General features: G+C 39.8%; 1 long non-coding RNA gene across 1 annotated transcript; it reads left to right on the plus strand.

Annotated features, from left to right (window-relative positions):
• Positions 1–3,080: 3,080 nt before the first annotated feature.
• On the plus strand, positions 3,081–12,661 carry LOC137090514 (uncharacterized). Its single transcript, XR_010907876.1, has 3 exons — positions 3,081–3,191; positions 3,300–3,377; positions 12,247–12,661. It is a non-coding gene; the product is annotated as an uncharacterized lncRNA (long non-coding RNA).
• Positions 12,662–20,961: the final 8,300 nt, after the last annotated feature.

Genomic DNA, 20,961 nt, shown 5'->3' on the forward strand with positions numbered 1-20,961 from the left:
TTCTACACACATTAGTGAAAGAATGGGTCGCTCTCAGGAGCTCAGTGAACTCAAGCGTGGGGCCTTGATAGGTTGACACCTGTGCAATAAGTCCATTCCTGAAACTTCCACACGACAAAATATTCCACGCTCAACTGTTAGTGGGATTATAACAAAGTGGAAGCAATTGGGAACAACAGCAACCCAGCCACGAAGTGGTAGGCCACGTAAAATCACAGAGCGTTGTAGGCGCAGACAATAATGGGCGCATTGTGGGCGCAGTCAATAATGAATCTTCCAGATGATTATGTTGTGGCCATTAACGACGTGAGCTCCAGTCAGTCTCTAGGCCAACGAACAAACAATCACTGTATGGCTTTGTGAGTTTGGGGGCACGTCAAGATTAGGAAAGTGGTTGTTTGATCTCCTCAGGACAGATGAAGAGCCTAAACAGATCATCTACTTCTTCTCATCAACTTCTGAATGAACTCTCACTGATATGGTAAAATTCACAGGACAAAGACAACCCCTGATTGGTCAGAATCCATCTAAGAGGATGGGCAACAAATTTGAGTTTTAACCTCAGAACACAAACAAACAGTTTGGTTCCAGTCAGTTCTAGTTAAGTCAGTTCAAGCTGTCCAAGAAGTTCGGGAGAGCAGTTGGAGTGGAGTCCAGAAAGCAGCTGGAGAACTCCAAGGATAGACGATCAGACCGATTGTGGCAGACCCAGATTTTAGAAAATGGGTTAAATTCATTTAAGCCATCTAGAACTCTCCTCTTGCTTACATTTCTTTTTCTTAAGTTCATTTTCTTTCTGTGAGTCTCATGTTCTGAACTGTTTTGCTGCTAAACTTCCCTCGACAGATCCACTGAGCGTGCTTCAACTTCAAAACAACCACCAGACTTGTCATCCAGTGGCCAACACTCCACGTGATTGGCTTCCCAAAACGTCCCTCAAAAGACGAGCAAAACCATCGAATCATGAACATGGAAAACCTCTCTCATTTCAGAGTATTCACATTCAGACGACACAAATGCAAGTAACCTCCAGATTCTAAACTGAGCTGGTGCATTGATATAAAATAGAATAACCCCGCCTAAAAAACGATAGGAGGGTTAAGTTAATGATCGGTGGTTTATTAAGGGTTGTTTTATAAATGTGGATATTGCTGGATTTCATCCTTTCCCTCTCTTAAACTTCTTTAACTATTGTGTAGATATTAATATCCGCTGCAGAGTTGATAGTTACAGACCGTTCAAATGGACGCAAAACGAGTCATTTGCTCGTTTGTAAAATAGACTCTTGCAAAATTCCCTATGATTTAATTCATTCATTCATTTGAGCTAAATGGACCTGTTTCTTTTATACAGAGGAGTCTCTACAGCAAGATCAACGCATGCTGAGGGTCACAGTGCGCAGAAGTCGCCAACTTTCTGCAGATTCAATATCTCCAGACCTCTAAACTTCTGTGGCCTTCAGATGAGCTCAAGAACAGCGTAGAGAGCTTCAAGGAATGGGTTTCCATGGCCGAGCAGCTCATCCAAGCCTTACATCACCAAGAGCAATGCAAAGCGTCACTGGACTCTAGAGCAGTGAGACGTGTTCTCTGAGTGACCAATCACACTTCAGTCTGACAATCCAATCACGCTTCTCTGTCTGGCAATCCCATGGACGAGTCTGGATTTGGCTGTTGTCAGGAGAACAATACTTGCCTGAAGGCATTGTGCCAAGTGTAAAGTTTGGTGGAGGGGGGATTATGGGGATTGTTTTTCAGAGGTTGGGCTTGTCCCCTTAGTTTCAGTGAAAGGAACTGTTTTATTCAGTATTACATTTACAGTTAATATACTGAAGCATTCCTTGCATTCCATTAATTTCATAGGGGGTCAAATTGACCCTCAATAATTTTTTACTTTTTTTTTTTTATTAAAACCACATAAACTTTTCGAAAATCCAGTCAAAAATGTTTTTGTGTGGTCATGGTTCAAGTGTGACAGAAGTCCTAAGGTGTTGGACCACTCCGATGAACTCCTAATTGAAAAAAAAAGTTTGGGGTCAAAATGACCCGAAGGAATGATGACATTTATATTATAATACGTTTTAATTAAATTGCATTTAACATGCAACAAAGTGATTATGTCAACTGAAAACTAAAGTCTTTTCAAAGCTGGAGCAAGTTATTACATTATGGTGATATTATAAAGACAAAGGTTGTTTTATTTATTTTGAAATAATGTGCATTGATATTAAAGTAAATGGAGATTTTCATTTCATTTCACTTTGCCTAAAAACGTTATGCTTTAGAAAGCAAAATATCAAAGCGAGTGTCGTTTTATCATCTCATGCAGTGACATCACACATTAAATGCGGCTTAATGTCCAAATACTTAATGTCTTCACACAAACACTAGAAAAGAAGAGAAAAAAACTCTGATTTAGGACCATAAAAAGAAATGAAAATGTGACGAGGCCGTCATTAATACAGAATGCGTTTATGAAGTTGTTTCACATCAGATCTGCTCATATAGCCTAAGGAGAAAAATCTAAATCATAAACCTCAGTCTTTCCACTTGAATCCAATGATCCGAAACTCATGGAAATGTCAGAACATATTACCCTCTAGAAACGGCTTTCCAATCAGAAAAAAAGAGAGACCAAAAGAATAACTTCAAAACATAAAAAATATCATGGAAATAAAACGTTTTTACATTGACAGAAGTTTGATGTAAAAATTACTAGTTTAAAAATGTTGCATTAATATCACAAGGCTTGAAATCACATGAGGGGGATTGAATGAGAGAGAGATATTCAGTCTTGTAAATTGCAAGTTTTGGTTTCTGGAATTTTGTCAGTTTAATCAAATCTATAATGTGTGTGTGTGTGTGTGTGTGTGTGTGTGTGTGTGTGTGTGTGTGTGTGTGTGTGTGTGTGTGTGTGTGTGTGTGTGTGTGTGTGTGTGTGTGTGTGTGTGTGTGTGTGTGTGTGTGTAAACATAAGCGCCTCTTTGAGGAGGTCCAGTCAGATGCGCTTTGTCTGATGTTCTGCCATCTCTCTGAGTTCACATTACAGGCCCTAATGCTCCACTTCGATTTTTTTCTTTTGCTTAGATCTTTTTCTTTTAGATCTGCATGATCCCAGCCGCACTGCAATGACCTGCTCATCTTCCAAAACTCTGTGCCATGTGCATTTCTGCAAAAACAAGAGAAGTTTAGGTAAACTCATTTACTAAAGCGGTTTCCTCAAGTTTTGCTTCAGTCTCATTGAAATCTCAGGTCTCCAGCTGACTTCCTTTGCTGCTGCGTTCGTCTTTTTTTACCCAGGTGCTCCGGCTGTGAGCGATGAAGTAACGTGTGATGTTGGAGAAAAGCGTGAATGTTATTATGACGGTTCACACTGGGGTAAGTCTGATCCAGGATTCCCAAGTGGCCTAAATCTGGTATGAAAAGATGCAAAATAACCAAATTATTATGGGAGACTTTCAGCATGTTTGACTGCTCAAATGACTTTCTCTGTTAAAGGTTAGATGTAGAATTCATAAACCCTTGTCATTAGCGCCACCGGTGGCTGTTAAGTGAACTGCGGCAACACTTATTACTCGTGCACACGTAAAGCCTAGTTCACACTGCCCCATTTTTGCTCCGATTTTGAGTCGCCGACAGGTTTTGTAAAATCGCCCGACAAATGCCCGAGATCACAGGCAAATCGGTGCTCGTGCACACGAGTGACAATCATGCAGTGTGAATAATCAAAGACGCGATCAGAGAGAATCGCAGATGAGTCGCCGACGCCTGCGAGATATTTGGCATGTTAAATATCTGGACCTATCATGATTGAAACTCCTGCTGTGTGAACTGCGTTCTGACTGAAAATTTAATCGGCGATGACCGACAGCCAAAGAGAGAGTGAGATACAGGGCAGCAGGAGGTTCAGGGAGGAGTTATAGACAGAATATCAGTATTTGAATAGATATATTTACAATTCTATAAAACAGAAACAAAGCCCAAACATTTGCACATCCAGCCGCGGCAGCAGCACATTACTAAATAGTTTATTTACCTCAAACTGTCTTTGCAGAAAACACTCCTGGCTCTGTCTCTCTAACAATTTCTTCCGCCATAATCTTTTTTCTTTTTCTCCACAAATCAGCGCACATACAGTTTGAAGCAAACTTTGTGCAGTTTATCATTTTAATAACAATTCAAAGTCTCGCGCGAGAACTCATGATCTCGCGTTGTTTACTTGTCACATCGCACGTGTGTTTAGGAAACATAGTTTGTGCACCGGAGAGAGAGAGTTGTCTGCGATTCCTTCCTCTTGTTCAGTCATGCAGTGTGAACACAGCAGTGACTGAATGATACCCCAGATAGTCATGCAGTGTGAAAAGAGCAGTGACCCGACGAGTTTCAAAATCGTGCAGTCTGAACTAGGCTTAATGTGCAAGAGACTGAATGCGATTCAATGCAAAAAATGCTCTTTCAGTCTGCACGCTTTCATAGACAACATACACAGAAAAATAGGGTGTCAAAATTTTACCTTTAGGGGTACAACAGCTTGTCGCTGGGGCAGTACCCTAAAAAGAACAACGTTGTACCATTTTTACCACAAAAAGGTTCATTGTAGTACCTTAAGGTACGCATTTGTACTCAAAAGTACTAATATGCACCTTTTAGGAGTAAAACAGGTACAAAGATGTCCTTTTAAGGGTACTGCCCCAGCGACAAGCTAAAGGTACAATTTTGACACCCTATTTTTCTGTGTGTAGGAAGTCGGAGAAGGTCGCATTTTTTAATGTTTCGTCACACATTGGTAATAAAAAGGCATATATCCCCTTTAATCGACTGTGTCACACTATACAAAAAAGTTTCCAAAAGGGGGTTTTCGCTGTGATGCCATCCCTCAAAAAACATCTCTTTGGCTGAACATGATTCATTCATGGACTGTGATTTCATGTGATTGAAACAAGTAAAACTCAATAGAATCAACCACAACTAACTAGAGTCAAGGGTGATTAAACTTGAATCATTGGTTTTAGTTTGAAGGATTAGTTTGGTTAAAAATGAACATTTCCTGTAATTTTCCTCATGTCATCCAGGATGTTCATGTCTTTCTTTCTTCAGTCAAACAGAAATTACGTTTTTTTGAGGAAAACATTTCAGGATTTTTCTCTCCATCTAAGGGTGTGTTCACACTTGTAGTTCGGTTCGTTTGGTTCGGACCAAAAAACAAAAACAAAACATATAGTCCTGGTCCGCTTAGCGTTCACACGGGCATTTTTACCAGCGAACCTAAAGTTACCAAACCAAAGGCACAGGGAGACGCTCACAACCTGATTGGTCGGCTTATATGACGTAGGAGCTCGCTTACCGAACATTCAAAACAATGCTGTGTGCGGATTACATTTTTGCGTGTACATGGTATTATTTTTTACCAGAGAACTCATGAAGAGTTCATGAAATGTTCAAAACATTCGAAACAACGCTGTGTGCTGGACTAAACGCGATCATTTTATGCGTGTAACACATTTGGCATTATTTCTTACCAGAGAACTCATGAAGAGCTCATGAAATGTTCAAAACAACGCTGTGTGCTGATTAAACGCGATCATTTTATGCGTGTACATGTGGCATTATTTTTACCCGCTGAGAACTCATGAAGAGCTCATAAAATGTTCAAAACATTCAAAACAGCTCCAGGATTTCCTCCGTTGTGCAGAACAGAGACGGTCGTCTGTACCTGCTAATAATGGGCAACACAGGAACTTTGATGAGAAGAGCCAGGTATGCTTTTTGTGTGTTTTTTCTAGCATTTTCGAAACATGTTCGTCTGACCAAATATTGATGAGGCACTTCCTCGTTGCTCTACGTTTGCCCTCTAACGTTAAAGTTATTCATTTTGGATACACCAATCTTTCCGCGTCGTCAAATCAGCTGCATTATGCGTCGCATCTTGTGACATTACGTCCGGTTTTTGGTCCGTTTACATGTCTTTGGTCCGTGTTGCGTTCATATATCATTTGAACCGCACCAGAGTTCGTTTGGAAGCGGACCGAGACTCATCTTTTTAGCGCTCTCGGTCCGCTTGTTTGGTGCGCTCCAGGGTTCGGATGGAGCGTTCACATATGTTCAAATGAACCGCACTAACCGAGCAATCGCACCAGGGTTCGTTTTAATCGAACCAAACATGACAAGTGTGAACGCACCCTAAGACCCCATTTACACTGCATGGTTCAAGTGACCCAATTCCTATTTTTTCCTCTCATGTGGCACAGATCGGATATGACATGTGAACGTATAAGCAGTAAAAAAAACGCATGAATTCTGATATCCTCAGATCGGATTCAGGCCTCACTCATATGTGGCAAAAAATCCGATATGATTCGGATGCGTGCATTAACGTCTGCCATGTAAGCGGTCAGATCGGATATCCCCCAGTAAATGCGAGTCGTACGTCATTGAAAAAAGGACGGAGGCGAATGATGTCAACTCAGGTGGACACAAACTGCGATCCAGTGTTGCCAAGTCCGCGGTTTTCATGCGGAATTGGGCTACTAACACAGTTTTGAGTTGCAATTGGGCGGGTTTTCTTGTGAAAACCTGGCAACCCCGTCAAGGGCTCTCCTCTCTTTCTCCGCCTTAAGAGAGAAATGTTTTGCCGACCTTTAAAGATGTGTGGAACGGTGCAGACAGCAAAATATTGAGCAATCATTTTGTCTGCGTCCATCGCATATCGCGCTGTTTTACTTCCTTTTCCGGTTAAGAACGTCTTGGGCTGTTTTGCCAGTGTACAGTGTAAATGCAAATATCGGATACGGGTCGCTTTTGAAAACTTGATGTAAGCGGGCAGGGCCGTACCCAGGATATTCTAAATACCGAGGTCCAAATATGAGTTTTGGAGGGTTTGAAAAAAAAACATTTCCCTCCTTTACATATGCATTTTAAGACATAAGAAAATCAAAGAATCAGCTAACTGTAGCTTTAAAACCATGTCAGTGTGCAGTATAAATTATTTTAAGAAGACAACAGATTTTTATAAATGAGAATCTGGTTAAATGTTGCAAAAAAATTAGACTCCAAATTAGAAAATCAGTTTTGTTGTTAAATTGAGCCAAAGACGAGATATGTGTGACTCCGTCACTGAAAACCTAGCTAAAGTAAATTTTTGTGATTTATATTATGTAAAGAACATTATTTGAACATATAACCTTGATATGTTTAATGTTGAATGAGTAAGATCATGTCAAAGATAGAAATCAAAATTTGATTCTCCTAATCTCAATATTAGATTATGAGAGTTTAGCCTGGATTTCACAGACAAGAATCACATTATGTGTAGCAATTAGGAATATATTGTAAGCTAATGCTTTTTCTATTCTGAGCACAGTGGGCTACCTGCTCTTTCTGTCTCATCGCCATCATCTTCGCTCTTTCTTTTTTCCCCAGTCTCCTTCTCTTGCCCTGCATCTTTTCTCTTTTCAAAGCTGAGCTTTGTTTGAAGCAGTCTTTTTATTTTCGTCTGTATCGGTAAAAACAAAGTTGTAAATGTAAATTTACTGAAGGCTTCCAAGAAAACCAGGTCAAGAAAACGTTATTAGTTTGCATCCCTGATTATTAAGCGCTCTCGCGGTGTTGTGATGTCAAACTTCAGTCGTTGTTCGAAGCGCCGGTTGGTGGTTGTGGCATTTGTCCCGCCTCTCCTCCACTGTGATTGGACATTGATGTTCACCCAAAGTTGAACTGGGGACGCTCAACGCGTAAAAATGGACAAAACCTGCCAGCTGTTGGCGCTATTGAAAAGTGCGGCGCATCCATTGGAAACAATTGAAAACATGTACGCCAGGCGAGGCGAGAACACCTGTTTACACGCCACCTTAATAGGCTCTTATTTTGCAACTTCTATTATTTACACCTCGGAGAATTACCAAGGTCCGGACCTCAATGGTGGGTACGGCCCTGTAAGCGGGTCGTCAAAAAAATCGGATATAGTCACCAAATCGGAATTGTGCATCAAGACCTGCAGTGTAAATGCGGCCATAGATTTAAATGGGACTTGAAGTTCAAAATCAATGGCTGTTTCAAAGGAAAGGCTTTAGAGGCCTTTAAATAAACCAATAACATCAACACCTCTTCTCCCAGAACATCAACCCAAGCACAAGCTCTACACTTCACCACAATGGTAACCCCCAAATCACTAACATAACAGACACTTTTATACCAACATCATAGAACATTAAACATTAACAAGTCTCTATGTTCTCCTCTTGCTAAAAATGCTTAAAATAAGACTTTATTTCAGCGTTCACTCTCCCAGTTCAGTCCTGTGTGAGCGTCCTGTTTGATTGGGCTCCTTGATTAAAACATGTTATTTCAAAGTTAAGCCAAAGAGTAATTTAACATAAAGCAATCACATTTGGACTGGAAACGTAATACAATGGTGTTAAAGGAAAACTCAGACTTATTGTAACTTCTAATTCCAAAGTATTGTATGTTAATTGATAACGAGGTGTCTGTTGTGTAATTTAACGAAGCGACAGCCACTTTTATACAGTATACCGGTACTCAAATGAATTTCCATAAGATATCAGCAGTGTGTTTACCTCGAACACTGCTGAAGGGAATGAAACAATGTCTTCTTCAAAGCAGACACACATTAAAGACCTCTAGTTTAAAACCCGCACTTCATCAAACTGGCAGCGTGTTCTGTTCTGTGTGTGTGTGTGTGTGTGTGTGTGTGTGTGAGCTGACTTAGCAGGAAGGATATGAAATTAAGATTCACATAAACACAGTGAGTAAAATCAAACAGAATGGAGATGTGTGATGCGTAAGGGATAATGTACACCCAGCCGGTTGTTATCGCAGAATAAACCCCGTCAGAGTGATCAGGACCCCGACGCGAAGCGGAGCATCACTCTGAAGGGGTTTATTCTGCGATAAAAACCGGCTGGGTGTACATTATCCCGCTTATTACACGGCTACTAGTCTCAAATAAATAATTATTAGACACAAAATATTGTCTCGAGATTAAATATTTTATTAGCTCTTACACAAAGCTTCCGCGAAGGAAAACAGTTCCAACCTGCTTTAAGCCTTTATCTATTGCTGAAGATTTGCCATATGCCCTTGCTAAATGTTAAAATGAATGCTGAAAGGGTTAGTTCACCCAAAAATGAAACCAAGCCTATGATTTACTCACCCTCAAGTTATCGTAGGTGTATATGACATTCTTCTTCTTTTAGACAAATACAATCAGAGTTATATTTAAAAGTCCAGGCTAACGTTAATCCAAGCAGTAGTTGGAGCTGTTTTTGAAGTCCATAAAAAATGCAGCTGTCCGTCAAATAACGTGCTCCACACGACTCCGATGGGTTAACAGAGCCTTCTGATTCGAATCGATGCGTTTGTGTAAGAAAAAGATCTATATTAAAAACGTTATAAAGGAAACCTGCCTTGATGTCTTCCATTGAAACCCACGACTGTTTAAGCCACAAGATGGCGCCAGCGTTAAGCATAGAAGTAGTACCGGTCAAGATAACTCGTAGTACCCGGATGAGGGTGTTATCTGGAAATAACATACCGCTGGAATGCGCGATTGACCAATCAGAATCAAGTATTTCACAGAGCCGTGTAATAATGTATGTTAACATCATTGTGGCACAGAAGAGAAGACGCTGCAGGAGCAATTGATTTTCATAGATGGCATGTTTTGGAAAGTGTGTGAATGCACTGTTTCAAAACACAGGAAATAACAGACACAGCTAACAGCTAGAAACCCTAAGGGCACAAAACAATGTTCCATTCATCCCTCCACTCATCCATCCATCCATCCAATCCTTCATCACTCCTTCCTTCCATCCCTCAATCCATCCATCCAACCATTCCTCCATCACTCCTTTCATCCATCCAACCATTCCTCCATCCATCTATCCACCCATCCAACCATTCCTCCATCACTCCTTACATCCATCCAACCATTCCTCCATCACTCCTTCCATCCATCCAACCATTCCTCCATCACTCCTTCCATCCATCCAACCATTCCTCCATCACTCCTTTCATCCATCCAATCATTCCTCCATCCCTCTATCCAACCATTCCTCCATCACTCCTTCCATCCATCCATCCATTCCCCCATCCCTCTATCCAACCATTCCTCCATCACTCCTTCCATCCATCCAACCATTCCTCCATCACTCCTTCCATCCATCCAACCATTCCTCCATCCCTCCATCCACTTTTTTATCCATCCATCTAACATCCCTCACTCCATCCATTCCACCATCACTCCTTCCATCCATCCACCCCTCTATCATCCATCCAACCACTCCCTATATCATCCATCCATCCAAACATTCCTCCACCCCTCTCTCCATTCTTCCAACCATTCCTCCATCTATCAATTCCTCTATCACTCCTTTTATCCCTCTATCATTCCTCCATCACTCCCTCCCTCAATCCGTCCATCCATTCCTCCATCTCTCCTTCCATCGACCCATCCCTCCATCCACTCATCCATCACTCCTTCCATCCATTCCTTTCCTCCATCCATCCAGCTATCTCTCCATTCATTCCCTCCATCATTCATTCCATCCATCCATCCATCCGTCCGTCCATCCATCCATCCATCCATCCATCCATTCATCCCTTCTTATAGATAGCTAAGTACATACACATACAGCAACACAACTCATGGAAAATACAAATTTTATAAGTCATTAAAAAAAAAACATTTGCAGCAGATATAAAATAATTCTTACTTGAAATAAAAAAAAACATTATTTGAAATAAAAGAAAAGATAAAAAATGACTTGATTTACTAAAATAAAAAATAAATAAAAATATACTGACATCAAACAAATCTAACATTGACAACAAAAAAAACACGACAATAACTAAAACACAAAAATACAAAATTAAACTTCTTTATGCTAAAATAACTCTGAATCATATGCATGCACACAAACTCGGACACACATGTTTTCCCGTTTGCTAGCTCAATTCTGACTGCTACAAATGACTTACTAACATTATAAGTGGACCTCGTGTGGGGATGAAATATGACTTCTTTAAATTCTGTGAGACGCTCCTGTGTTTTCGCTCACGGCCATCAGATGCATTTATCTGTGATAAACGGCCCGTTACTTGGAGCTGCAATTTCAAAAGGAGACCTTTAGGAAAAACACAGCCCTTTTTCGTTCTGAACAAATATATGAATGCATAGCCTGTTGCGTTCACCTGTTCAATTTATAAGCATAGCGTGGCATTTGTGTATTAAAGCAGGGGTGAGCAAAGGTTTGGCTCTTTCAGTTCATGAGTTTATTGAATTAGTCTCACTGGATGGATGGATGGATGGATGGATGGATGGATGGATGGATTAAAGTGGGTGGGAGGGATGGAGGAATGGAAGGAGAGATGGATGGATGGATGGATGGATGGATGGATGGATGGGGGATGGATTACAGTGGGTGGGAGGGATATATGGATGGAGGGATGGATTATAGTGTGTGGGAGGGATGGGTGGGTGGATGAATGGAGGGATGGATGGGGGATGGATTACAGTGGGTGGGAGGGATGGATGGATGGATGGATGGGGGATGGATAGATGGATGGATGGATGGATGGATGGATGGATGGATGGAGGGAGGGATGGATGGGTGGAGGGAGGGAGGGAGGGAGGGAGGGATGGATGGGTGGATGGAGGGATGGATGGGGGATGGATTACAGTGGGTGGGAGGGATGGATGGATGGATGGATGGATGGATGGATGGATGGATGGATGGATGGATGGATGGATGATGGATGGATGGATGGAGGGAGGGAGGGATGGATGGGTGGAGGGAGGGAGGGATGGATGGATGGGTGGATGGAGGGATGGATGGGGGATGGATTACAGTGGATGGATGGATGGATGGATGGATTTATTTAGACTAATTATGTATATTTAATCCGTTTTTTTCTGGTTAGCTATACTTATCTAAACTAATAGCTTTAAAAACAGATTTTAGCATTTTTTTAATGTCATTTTTCCCCCCTTCAAATTCAAATTACTAATATCATTTCATCATGTTTGATCTGAATTTGTCAGTATTTTGCCCGCCGCACGTGCAGGTTTAGAGGCGCTCATAGGCTTCGGGTTTCTGCCGTTTGTATGAAATCAGAGCTGGATCTGACAGTAAAGCTGCTGCTGTCAGGACGTGTCAAGAATCAGACTGAACCTGCTCTCTGTTCTGAGAAACCACCTGAACTTTTGCCTCTGTTGCTTCAATCCCAGCAGGCTCTGGGGCTTTGGAAGACAGCACAGGTTGCCAGTTTAGTATGGAGTGATCCTCGAACCTCAGAGAGCAGAGAGGAGCTCGATCGCTCCAGCCGAAAACACACAAACCCAGACGGGAACCAATAATTCATTCCAAAAGGAAAAAAAAACTTCTGTCATCGTTTATTCCCCTTCATGTCGTTCCAAACCTCAATGACTTTCTTCTGTCACAAATATGATTTCTTGACTTCACTGAAACTGCTTTGATTCTTAATTGTAAAACAGCATTATAGGCTGTACTGTATCTCAGGGTTACTCCAGTGTCATTGAGATGCTGTTAGAGCTTTTATTGATATGAGGAATATTCATTATTCACTTTAATTTAGGTAAAGCTTTAGTCATGTGAAGATTATTAGTAACAAATCAATCCCTTCCTCCACCCACCCATCCATCCATCCATCCATCCATCCATCTATCCACCCATCCACCCATCGACCCATCCATCCATCCATCCACCTATCCATCCATCCATCCATCCACCCACCCATCGACCCATCCATCCATCTATCCACCCATCCATCAATCCATCCACCCACCCATCCATCAATCCATCCACCCATCCATCCACCCACCCACCCATCCATCCATCCATCCATCCATCCATCCATCCATCCATCCATCCATCCATCCAACCATCCATCCACCCACCCATCCATCCATCCATCCTTCCTTCCAACCATCCCTCCTTCCATACTACAGTCACTCATCAATCCATCTCTCCTTCCATTTATCTATCCATACCTCCTTCCATACATACATCCATCCATCTTTCCTTCCTTCCTTCCATTCATCCATCCTTCCATCCATGCATCCCTCCATCATCCATTCATCCATCCTTCAATCCTTTCATCCATCTCTCTTATCCATCCTTCCATTCCTCCACCTCTTCATCCATTCCTCATCATCATTCCATACTTCCACCCCCCTTCCTCCTTCAATTCATCCCTCCTTCCATCCCCCATCCATCCATCCCTCCTTTTATTCATCCATCCATCATCCCTCCTTCCATCTCTCGTTCTATCCATCCATTCTTCAATTCCTCCCTCCATCCAGCCATTATCTCCTATCCATCCCCATACATCCATCATTCCCTCTTTTATCCCTCCCTCCCTCCCTCCACCCATCCATCATCTCTCCTTCTATCCATCTCCATCCATCCATCGATCCCTCCTTTTATCCATCAATCCCTTTTTCCACCCATCCATCATCTCTCCTTCCATCTATCCATCCATCTCTCTCTTCCTCCATCCTTCCTTCCCTCCATCTTCTCTCCTTCTATCCCTCCATCCATCTATTATTAATAAACTCCATAAGGTGTACACATATATGGCTCTTTAACCATAACACAAGGACAAGCAAAAGGTAAAAAATCACGTTCCCTTCACAAAATATTAATGCCATTTAAATCATTTTGTCAAGTGTTTATTTTTCATCCTTTATTTTCTGTTGCAGAATTTTGCAGAAACTGACCTGAAAATGTATACTTTATTGTCTTATTATTTCCTTCTGTAGTTTGAAAGAGAGACCTACTTTAATGATCATCAGAGGGAGGAGAAACCCGTGCATGAGACAGATGATCAAAAACTCAGCAAACTGCACTCAAATCAACTTCAAACAGGTTTATTCCGTATGAAACACAATTATTTCTATCACTTAGATGTGGTTATCAAAAGTTTTGCTTCACGTTTTGCTTCACATTCTCCATAAGCCATGCATGATTAGTTAGTTGTCAGTTTTGGGTCATGACCTACCAGTTGAGAACCACGACTTACATAATAATTCCATAGATTACTAGTTTGCCAAGACAATATTATGTCTCGCCTTGCACTTGACGAAAGACCTCGCGCTCTTTAATTAAAGGTAATGATATTGTGTGTGACTCTAATGGAGGATGATGGATATGATGCCCTGCCGTTTGATGAACTGTGTGCCATATATAATTTCTAATAATTGCACTGATGCCTGGATAATGTCACACGCTGTCGAAATTGCTCGAGGTCACTTCCCTTGATGATAAACAAAACAGGACACATTTTCCATAGATAATATGTGAAATTTGACTCTTTTTTTTTTTATTTTCACATCAGGGAATCTAACATTGAGACTTCACAACATTAGATGCATGCGGCTTCTTTCTCCTCCCTCCATGCAATGAAAATCCTCGATCAAATTGGTGGTCTAACACAAACAGACCCCTGCTGACGGTGAAAATAACAGTGCTCACACACGCCGAGGTCCGTCCCGCCGCTGCTGGATTCAAGGGGAAGGTCTCAACCCGCTGCCAGCCAAAACGGGCCTGATGCATAATAGACAACAGTACAGCTGGAGGAGAGGAAGAATTCAGTGACCGGAGAAAATGTGGAGGGAAAAACAGTAATACGTTTCCGTGCTGCATTTCACCAGCCTTTACCTCTGGGGGGGAACTCGCAAACTGCGTGTAGAGCTACGGCAGAAATAGAGAGAGGGGAAAAATATGTCCTATAACCAAGCAAATGAAAGAGGAAACATCATTTAGACCATATTCAAGTAGCGAAACTACTTGTTTATCCTCCATGCCGCGAGACATCGTGGTTGAAAACAGATCCATTTTTTCTAGGAAATCACTGGGAAATTGCAGTACTAATGTGTTAGATCATATCGCTGGATACCTGGGCCATCATCTCCCAAAAAAGCATCGCAGGCTTGTAGATTATGATGTTTACTTGAGCCCATGTGGGCAGATTGCTGGACTACGCTTGTTTCAGCTGGAAAGAATGTGAATGATCGTTTAAAAAACCACAAAGCTCAGTGTCGTTTGAGAAAAAAAACTATCTTCAAAAGTATTTTATTCAGAGGCCATAAAAATGCAAAGAGTCACATCATAGATTGTAAATAATTTAGCAAAACTCAAAAAAAATAAAAAAAATAGGTAACCAGTTACATTCAAATGTTTAAAGGGGGGGTGAAACACTCAGTTTCAGTCAATCTCATGTCAATCTTGAGTACCTATAGAGTAGTATTGCATCCTTCATATCTCCGAAAAGTCTTTAGTTTTATTATATTTATAAAAGAAATATGGGCTGTACCGAGTCTTTCCGGAAAAAACCGAGCGGCTGGAGGCGTATCGTGTGGGCGGAGCTAAAGAATGACGAGTGCGCACAAAGTGGTGACGTCCTCAAGCGTGGAGAAACCCATGGCTATCGAGCTCAGCTAATAGATATGATCCAGAATCAGATCCGGAGGCTGAAATAAACTGAACAGGAGAAAGAGCAGCAGCAGGACGTCCGTCTCTGTGGTATGGACTGTATTTAGTGGCCTGTCAACATTTGTGTGTCTTTACTCGCAGTTTATGAGGACATGATTCGGTTTATGGACTATTGTATGCGACTAAACCCTAGCAGTAGCAAGCAAAACGGTTTTGCACGTCAGACTAGTGTAACGTTATACAGAGAACAACAATGGAGCAACCGTTAGCGCATTTGAATGACGAAGCACGCGATCGTGTCGTTTACTGATGTTTACTCACGCGACGATAGCCAACAGCACAGACATCTGAAGCAGATTTACTCACCGGCTGCTTCCAAAGCAGGACCGAACCTTTATCGCTGGGACCGCTCCGTCAAAAACACACTTCTTTGGTATGATAAGGTGAAGTCCTGACAGCAGTGAACGGTGGAGATCCACTTTTGCGACGCGACTGAAGCGATGTTGTGAAGCTTCCCGTCATTTCTGCGTTCAAATCGGTTCAAATGCAGCGCTGCCTTCCCGGAATGCCTTGAAGTCGCTTGATGTCCCCCATAGGAATAAAGTGGAGCGCGGCGCGGAGTGATTATGGGCGTGCATTTCCTCTTTCGCTCTAGTCACGCGCGCGCACCCTACCGGGAGAAGAGCCCGTACGGCCCATACAAGGACCTTCTGCTCTATTAACGTCAAGCCGAGCCATACTCGAAAAAAACTCTCCGAAACTTGTGAGAAACCGGAAGGAGTATTTTTAACACAGAAATACTCCATCAAATGTCCAACATTAGTTTTTGAAACTTTGTCTATGTTTAGGATGGGAATCCAAGTCTTTAACAGTGTAAAAAGCTCAGTATGCATGAAATAGCATTTCACCGCCCCTTTAAGTTCAGAAATTCAAAGTAAGCAGAACCGGCAGATTTTTAACTCTTAACTTAAAATGATCATGTAATCTCAACTTTTTAGTAGTGACTAGCTTGCTTAATTCAGTAAATGCTAATTTGCCAATTGATAGAATGATTTAAATAATATCACTGTGCTGCTGCACCCATTGCATGGCAGCAAAGTTCCCTGATTATTACACAGGAATGAGAGAATAGTCTATAATTGGTCTAAAAATCAAAACTTTTAATTTTCCGTTGGTCTTAGTACATGATGTAACTACAGAATAGTAATGTTTTAAATGGGAAAAATATTATCTTTGAAAAAATAAAGTCTTTAGTCATTTTTGAGAGCGATGCTAATGGTCTAATCTGATTCAATGATGTATGCTAAGCTACGCTAAAAGTGCTACCGCCAGATACAGAGATCGGCTGAATGGATTCAAAAACAGTAACTATTTAACTCTAAGGAACTTGGAAAATGAGCCTATTTTACAAAAAGTGGAGTGTTCCTTTAATAGTATAACAATTTATGACAGGGTAAAAGGCTCCTTTGATTTTATTTCCCTCTAAACCACTAGATCGCACAAAAACTTGCCTCAATACTTTCCAAAACTACCGCTTTTCAAGATGCACGTGGAAATATTTCTGATGCGATCATGGGCAGCATTGCAAAGTTGATTCTGCGCTCATTTGATCTAATATTTGATGTTTTTAAAAATTCTCTAGATTTAAATAGCAAATAAGAACCACACAAACAAAAACAAAAGGTCTTGTTAATGTTTGTCAGTTGTTCAAGGTAATTGACGCATCAGTTTTGCAATAAGAGTGTGCAAAATGATGGTATTTGGGGCAAAAGGCACCATATTTAACATGATAATAAACAGCGGCTAACTTTTCCATTTGTTGTGATGACACACTCTAAAAAATGGTGGGTTAAAAACAACCCAGGTTGAGTTGAAAATGGACAAACACAGAAATTGGGTTGTTTGAATCGGTCCATTTAAGGATTCCACTAGGGACCAAACAACCCAATTTCTGGGTTTGTCCATTTCCAACCCAACTTGGATTGTTTTTAACCCAGCATTTTTTAGAGTGCATGGTTAGATTTAGAGTTTAAGTTGAGCGACCTAACATTATAACACTTAATATTAGCATTTACTCTCTCTATTGAGTGTCATGGAAAAGGAGGCTGGGAAATAGCAATCCCAGCCCAGTTTCTGGTATACTTTTAATTAGTCTAAATTAAAATAAGCAAGTTCATAAAACTTAAAACAACAAAACAATTCAGATTACTTGAAATGTGTCCGTTTAGTGAACACAAAAAGAAAAGGAAAGTTCTATCAAAGTTCACTTGATTGAACTAATGTCAATGTTTAATGTAAGTTTACCCTACTCATGAATTATTTTGAGTTTACAGTCATCATCAGTGTCTAGATTATACACAGTCTTGGCTAGATTACTTGCATTACTGAATACAGATAACATGTAATGTAATCTATCACACTACATATTTTAAGTGATATAATCAGACTACTTTTCGATTACGTTTGACCTTACTTTAGCCTTAACTAGTTTATCACACAGATTTGAATAGGATAATCTTGTACTGATTTAACAACACAGATTTTTAAAAAAATGGCTATAATGCATTAAACATTACAGTATATTGCATCAGGGTTTGTGAAAGAGCTGCAGGAGGTTCATACGTTTATGAAAAGCTAATAATTAATGAATCCATAAAAAAAGTTACATTTTAGGATAAAAACAAAAAATAAAGATGAAACATTTTATTTGTATTATGCTGTGTGACCTTCGGAAAAAACTGAAAGAATTTGTGAACATACCGGTACTTAAAATTTTCTTAAACAGCAATGGACAAATTTAAAAAGAAATCATGTTATCAATAAATAATGTAATTGTGTCTGATTATGAGTATTTTAAAATGCAATAATAATAATAATCTAATAATTATATGTATATCATTTTTGGAATCGGATTATGTAATCCAGATGACATCTGCCAATTGCATAAATATAATGAATAAAAATGAAACACACCAATTTTAAGATAACTCAGCAACCCTTTCAATTTTATATTTTCATATATATTTTTATAATTTTATATTTATTTATGTAGTTCAGAGTTTCCCAAACTGCTTTTTGTGCATTGATAAAAGCTAATGATTAATTAAATCATAAAAATGTCAAATTAAAATCAATAATTTTCACACAATAAAAAAAAAATGTACTTAATAAAAAGACAAAATATTCGAATTCTTTATGTGCATGTCACGCAACCATTACCTGACACCAGAGATTTATAAACGTGAATGTGTCCTTAATTTACTGAAATATTCATCTCAAGGGCATGTCAAGTAAACAGGTCAAATATGAGGAGCAACTTGTTCTGATGGTTCAGCATCTCCTTTTACCAGCCATTTGCTGAAAAAGACAGAAGTTTTCTTTGTACTCTATAAGTGCCAGCTGTCATTGACAGGATTTGCATTCCTTAAAAAAGTCGATTCCTCGGAGTGCTTTTGACTCGTGCTGTTCTGAAGGTGAAATTGCTTTCCTGGCACGTCCTGCCCTGCCACCACCTTGAACCACTTACAATAGCTAAAGGTTTTTTGTTTGTTTGTTTTTTGGGCAATTATTTCACTCACTTCCACTTCTATATATATTTGCATGTTTTTGATGCTGATCTGAAACGTTTAGGTGTTGATTAGAAAGTGCACGAATCAAAATCTGCATTTTATTGTGTTTGAATTGCAATTTCACAATGCAAACAAACAAAAAAAAGTATCTAAAGTATCTAGAAAATATCTAAACATTCTTAAAGCAAGATATATTTACATATTAAGTCGTGAATCAAACGTTTATGCTTGAAATCTTGTTTTTCCTTTGAGTAGAGCTTGTTATTCAGACCATCTCCATCCATTGGCAGAATTTTTTGTTCGTGTTTTAAGCATAAACTCACTTAATTTTTATAAATATTTCATAAAACAATGCTTAAGGCTTCTCAAGTAAAGATTTCTTGATTTAAGAATGTTTATATATTTGCACTGAAAAACAAGAAAAAAATACTGAGTAAGAAAACTCCGTTTGTACTGCACAACATTCCCATTTTCAGTGTTTGGGTAGTTTTTGTGTTACACAGATCCTGGGTCAGACGTAACAACCCAGTGTTTGGGTAGTTTTTGTGTTCCTCAGATCCTGGGTCAGACGTAACAACCCAGTGTTTGGGTAGTTTTTGTGTTACTCAGATCCTGGGTCAGACGTAACAACCCATTGTTTGGGTAGTTTTTGTGTTACTCAGATCCTGGGTCAGACGTAACAACCCAGTGTTTGGGTAGTTTTTGTGTTCCTCAGATCCTGGGTCAGACGTAGCAACCCAGTGTTTGGGTAGTTTTTGTGTTACTCAGATCCTGGGTCAGACGTAACAACCCAGTGATTGGGTAGTTTTTGTGTTACTCAGATCCTGGGTCAGACGTAACAACCCAGTGTTTGGGTAGTTTTTGTGTTATTCAGATCCTGGGTCAGACGTAACAACCCAGTGTTTGGGTAGTTTTTGTGTTGCACAGATCCTGGGTCAGACGTAACAACCCAGTGTTTGGGTAGTTTTTGTGTTATTCAGATCCTGGGTCAGACGTAACAACCCAGTGTTTGGGTAGTTTTTGTGTTACTCAGATCCTGGGTCAGACGTAACAACCCAGTGTTTGGGTAGTTTTTGTGTTCCTCAGATCCTGGGTCAGACGTAACAACCCAGTGTTTGGGTAGTTTTTGTGTTACTCGGATCCTGGGTCAGACGTAACAACCCAGTGATTGGGTAGTTTTTGTGTTACACAGATCCCGGGTCAGACGTAACAACCCAGTGTTTGGTTAGTTTTTATGGAAACGGACAACAGAGACTGATCAATTAGACTTGAATTACTTCTAAATGTTTGGTTTTTACTTCCAATATTTGTTAAACGAGCAAAAAATAATAAGCTTTATAGTAAAAATGTATCAACCTATTAGGCTGGGTTAAATAAACACCCAAATTTGTTCTGTCCTATATTCACCCTGCCCTTGGGTTGAGAAAAAAAAAAAAAAAAAAAAAAAATATATATATATATATATATATATATATATTCTTTTTTTTATTATATATTTTATTATATATATATATATATATATATATATATATATATATATATATATATATATATATATATATATATATATATATATATATATATATATATATATATACACACACACACACAACTTGTTTATTTTATTTATTTATTTTTAGTCCACCTAAAAAAATCTGGCATTATTTAATAGAGCTGGCTATTGGCTATAAATATATATATATATAGCCAGCTCTATTAAATAATGCCAGATTTTTTTAGGTGGACTAAAAATAAATAAATAAAATAAACAAGTTGGCAGCAAATTGCTGAAGACACAAGCGCTTGAAAATGTTATTTGATAGTGCATGTAGAGATTGCGGTCTAATTAGCTGCGCGCAAGGGGAAATGTGAAGGGAGTAATTAGGCTTTGATGCTAAATTGTTGATGCAGCTTTCCCTGAAA

This window comes from Pseudorasbora parva, chromosome 10 (genome assembly GCF_024679245.1).
Source record: "Pseudorasbora parva isolate DD20220531a chromosome 10, ASM2467924v1, whole genome shotgun sequence".
Lineage (NCBI taxonomy): Eukaryota > Metazoa > Chordata > Actinopteri > Cypriniformes > Gobionidae > Pseudorasbora > Pseudorasbora parva.